This window comes from Bradysia coprophila (assembly GCF_014529535.1).
Source record: "Bradysia coprophila strain Holo2 chromosome X unlocalized genomic scaffold, BU_Bcop_v1 contig_537, whole genome shotgun sequence".
NCBI classification, from domain to species: Eukaryota; Metazoa; Arthropoda; class Insecta; order Diptera; family Sciaridae; genus Bradysia; species Bradysia coprophila.
Window position 1 is genome coordinate 26,328 of NW_023503345.1, and position 5,457 is coordinate 31,784.

Sequence of the window (5,457 nt, forward strand, 5' to 3'; positions counted from 1 at the left end):
GTCATGGAAAGATTAGCATCTCTGAAATGGAGCTGGGCGGGACATATTGCAAGAAGGACAGACGAACGTTGGACCAAAAAGATCATGAACTGGCGACCATATAAAAGACGAGCTATAGGTAGACCACCAGAGAGATGGATAAACGGAATTAAGAATATTGCAGGTACAAACTGGCAGCAAATGGCAATGGATCGTACGAAATGGGAAGAAGTTGGAGAGGCCTACATCCATCAGTGGATAGAAACAGGCTGAAAAAGAAGAAGAAGAAACTTTTGACTTATTCGGAGTCGACTACATCAATCCGAACAGTTACCAGTTGCCATCCGAGCCCATATATATTTTGACATTAAACAACGTTGCTACGTTTTTCAAAAAGAATACAAATCACCTAACATATAAATTAAGTTTGTGCCGTATTCTTCTAGTTGCAAGAAAAACTATTTTTTCCATTTCTTTGTAAACAAAAGTGATAACTGAAGAAAAAACATAGCTAACGCCGACCCGTACGAAACACCTATTCGTATCAAAAGCCTTTACTGTGAACCGTCCCTGGTCAATACCTATCTAATAAAGCTAAAACAGACGAAATATGTTCAAATGTGGCCGACCTACAAGCAAAAACTGCTTGCCGCCCTGTGCCTGTTTCACACCAAGGGGTCTAACTCACGAGTCGGTCATTTGATTTCCATAAACTTTTTTTTGTCGATCGGTATTGTAAATACCTTTTATTTGACGTATCACTTTTAAGTGTAACGTTTGAATGTCCGGATATATCTTCGAAAAACCGTAAAGCACTTATTGGGCCACAGCTCGGGAGGGGTCGATCCAAAATCACTCATCTTCGAACTTAGCCTGTCTTTTGACATTACCAAACGGGAAATAAAGAATTTTAGAAATCGGATGTGTTTTACTCAAGTTATCGTGCAGACAGACAGACGTACAGACGGACTTTTTTTTTTCAGACAACCACAATAGGTTTCCCTAAACAGCCTCCATACACTTCGGCCAACACTCAAGGGCTCGTCCAGGAACGGAAAATTCTTCACTCAGTGAACATTTGACGATTCGTTTAATGTTACACTGACAGTTGTCTGAAGTTTGCCGTTCAGATACGTTAGTGAAAGTTACGAGTTAACTTTCTGTTTATGTTTACATTCACACATCGTTTTCTTTTCAGAAAATATCATGATGCATGAAGGTAATTCTTAAGTAAGAACGTGAACTCCAGTTAAGTGATTAAGGATGTATTGTCACTTACAGAAATACACATTTTAATTTTCAATTCAATTTAATTCATTTATTTTACGTCCACTACTGCAGTCTAGACTGCAAAACAGTAAGAGTTTTTCGCTCACACTCCCGAATGACAGTAAATCGAGTCAGGTTGAAACATATTTAAGACGGCAGTGTCAAATTGTAGCCAGCGGATCCTGGTCTGAAATCAATGAAGACCTAAAGTAGCGACTGATTTAATCGATGAATGAGGAAGGATGAGCCACAAAAAACTGGCAACCAAACGGTTCTGTTTCTCAGAAATTTATTTGACCATGACGAACATCACAAATCCATTATTCAGAATTCATTCGACGCAATGAAAAGTCAGAAAAAGAATATTTTCGCACAATCTCCAGTGCGCTGTTCTAAGATCGACCATTTCTTTGATTATCTGAACTGCATCAGGCGTCTTCTCATATGGGCATACCTGGGCATTAGTTTTACTTCCTTCACTGTATCGACACGCTGTCATTGCGTCCTAATAGTCTTTCGGATCGATGAGACCGGGCCAAGTACTTAATCCCCGTCTGAAAGAAGTCGAACAGCTGCTTAATCTGCTTGAGCAACGTTTCGATCAAAGGATTCTGATTTTTACTGATGAACAGATCCTTTCGCTTCGCCACAATGTTGCCGTCGATTGCTTCTTTGCGGATGCGATCGACTAGTTCCGTAGAAAGCGCTACTTGGCCGTACATAAAAAACGATTGCTGCAGCGGTCGTACGTCCCGTTAAAATGTCGTTTTGATCAGCATCAATGCTACGGCCTATTCCAAGTAAGCATTGCGTCCCGTAAATATATCAACCAGTTCCGAAACGTCGACATCTCTAACATCGAGAAATGGTTGATCCATGTCATCCCAATGTTAATCATCGCTTGTACCGATAGTTTCGTACCATTTCATGAAATCGTAACACTCCTGATCGTTTCCCGGTCGTATGAATAGTGCTGGAACCATTAATCGAACATTTCCAATACATGATCCAGTGCAACTTTGACAGCATCGTAGGTCTTGATTTTAACCAAATAGTTGACGAGAAGATATCTTGTTCGCATTGATCCAAGATTTCCCAAAAACGCATCACTCCCGTTTCGAACACATTCGCCGGCAACATAACATGAACTATGTGGTTCTGCACGCAAAAACCTCTCTGCCATTTGATGGACGTTTCTGGCATTTTTATTTGCACTTGGATGCGACCACAATATAGCAACCCCCGACTCGTACAGGATTGCTTTTAGCACAGCATCCGTTTCTATGAAAATGTTCTGTTAGGTCGGTGGCAGATCGATTCGACATCGGAAAATCTTTGTTCTTGAACTGTCGACGCTGGCATATCGATTCATTAAATGGTCCACAGAAATCGAAATAATTTCTATCAGCAGATAATTTTGTAACAAAAAAAAAAATCAAACCACAACACAGTCATTGTAAATTCACTTCATCGAAGTTTCATGACATTTGGGTAACATTTCACGACCAAAATACATCGTGAGAAATCTAACCTCACAGTTACACCTGTCATCGTTAACTGAACGAAACTCAGTGAAGAAAAAATCGTTCCTGAACGAGCTCCAACGGGGAACAGCTGCATACTCGATATTTTTTTACTTTTTCGATTTTTTTTTGTTAGGTTGCCTACGTAACATTTTTCAACTGGTGGTCCTTTGTGCGCAAAATTTTGAAAATAATGAATTTTTGTCTGTTTACAAAAAGTTTTTTTTTAATGTTTTTCGACTGAAATGATGAAATATTTTTATGTTGCGAATTTTGTATTTATATGTTGTCTTTTAAGGTCGAAAAACTGTTGGAATATGTGGACTTACTTCAGGATATTTCGGATAAGTCCTTTTTCCGGACCTCCAATGAAACACGACTGTGCCTTTCGGCTGTTTATTGAAAAGTGACTTTCACAATTTTCTATCTTAACTAGGGTCACTTAGACTCTGCTGTTTATTTAGACTACTTGTCTTTACCAGATAGAATTATATCAAGTGTGTAATTCAACAAAAACATGGTAAATAAAATAGGGAAAATAAAGGGATTAGTTAAATTTAGCCGGAAAAATTGAAAATTTTCGGAACCATTTTTTTAACGTTTGGTTTATGTCTATAGTATTTTAGATTAGTTTCAGTGTCTCAGGCAGACGCATAAACACTAAACACAAATAGTTATTTACCAATTTACCGTTTCGATTTGAGGCCATGTCTACAACTAACGACAAACTAAGTAAGGGCTACATGCAAAACTGTCTAAAATCAACCGTCATCTTACGAATATACGAATCGACGAAATAACGAGAACAATTATAATATTCACCCGCTTTCGTAAAGTATTAAGATTATTTCTATTTCTGTTAAAACGAATTATTTTATGACAAAACAATTGTTGAACTGTTTTGAAACACAAAAACAATTACAATATAGAATTAAGTACCATTTCATCTTGAATTGAACAACAAAAAGACTTTCGTGTTTACAGAAGAAATTTCTATGTTTTTAAATTTTCGCGCACAAAAGGACCACCAGTTGAAAAATATCAACATAACAAAAATAAAATTCTGATCAATGAAATGTCGAAAATCGAGTATGCAGCTGTTCCCCGTTGAGTGTTGGCCGAAGTGTATGGAGGCTGTTTAGGTTTCCCCTTACTCAGGGAGTACAATTCGACGTGTTACAAACGTATGCGTAATCCTATAAGACCCCAGTACTTCGTACGGGTCTAACGATTAATACTATGACGCATTTTTCGAAGTGCCCGTGGCGCCGAGAGGTAAAAAGCGGCACTGGAAAAACAGTTGATCATAATTTTGTTTGCCTTCAAGGACTTGTCATTTCAATTTTGACACATCCTTCAAGCAAAGTTTGAATACTTATTTGCATTTCTATCATCATAACAGTTCAGCTGCATGAAAATAAGCGCTCAAATTAACTTAAAACATTTCTTGTTTATTTTCAGATTTGTTTTTTATTTACAAAGTTTTTTTTTTCGACGACAAAATTAAATTACAAAAACAATCCAAAGAAAAACCGCTAAAAATGTACAAGAATCTATTCTTCTTAATTCCCTTAATAATCAAAAATTTAGTTAGACTAACAATTAATATTATCTGACTCAGCCTTGTGGCAACTCTAAATTTTTAAATTGTTTTATACTTCAATCTATAATTTTTTCCTTTTATTTTTTTATTATTGATATTTGTCGAGGACTCACTGGCCAAAATGGTGGACCATCATTTTCTTTTTTCCTTAGCATTTCCTCGTATTTTTGACGGACATTTGCTCTTTTGTGTGGATATTTTTCGAGCCTGCGTCATTTTTTACCTCTCAATTTTTTAGTGTAGTTGTACATCGTAATGAGAAAATCAATGAATCATTTGACCTCAAACATATATTGACATATATAAAGTATGTCGACACACTTTTTTTTTTGTATTGTCTCAATTTTATAGTATATATTTTTGACACATTGTTAGGGCTTGGAACAGTTCGTTCTGACCTGATTTGAATCTGAAAAAATGCAATCTGAGGTTTTCAGATTCAGTTTCAGTTCGCTAGCGAAGACCTGATCTGATATGAAATCTGTAAACATGAAACAGAATCTGTAAACTTCAGATCAGATCAGATTCAGTTCGGATAAACAGTTCAATCTGAAATAAAATCGGATTGATCTGATCTGTTCCGAGCCCTTCATTGATTTCAATTTTAAATTTGTCAGAAATTTCATTCACTGAAAGCCAACACAACCGAGAGGCATTCTAGAGTCCGTAGTTTTCAGCGCATCTGGCTCCAATATTCAATATCCAATATTCATCACCCTTTTTAACATTTTTGATGAAAAAAAAATCAAAAATTAAAAGCTTTTCCTGAAGTAAAAATGACAATGTGAAAAACAATCATAAAATATGAATTTTTGTCATTCTTTCGACTCCACAAACGTCTTGATTATTAAACCCTTATCTAGTTGTTGAACCAAATCATTTTCAATAAAGAAAATACTAATAAAACTCTTTACACGTTTAAGAGCATTGCTACATTTCGCTACAGCGATGCACCGAAATATTCGTAAAGCGACCTCAATATTAGGGTGGGTCGTACTTTTATTTGAAAAAGCCTGGCCCTAGGCTTTACTTAGAATTGACAAAGGAATACGAAACAGGTAACGAGCTAAAAATACTGCCAGG

At 36.5% G+C, this 5,457-nt stretch overlaps 1 long non-coding RNA gene across 1 annotated transcript; it reads left to right on the plus strand.

Annotated features, from left to right (window-relative positions):
* Nucleotides 1-1,205: 1,205 nt before the first annotated feature.
* Nucleotides 1,206-4,623, plus strand: LOC119070175. The gene is made up of 3 exons (XR_005086473.1): nucleotides 1,206-1,336; nucleotides 1,681-1,682; nucleotides 4,613-4,623. It is a non-coding gene; the product is annotated as an uncharacterized LOC119070175 (long non-coding RNA).
* The last annotated feature ends 834 nt before the right edge of the window (nucleotides 4,624-5,457 follow it).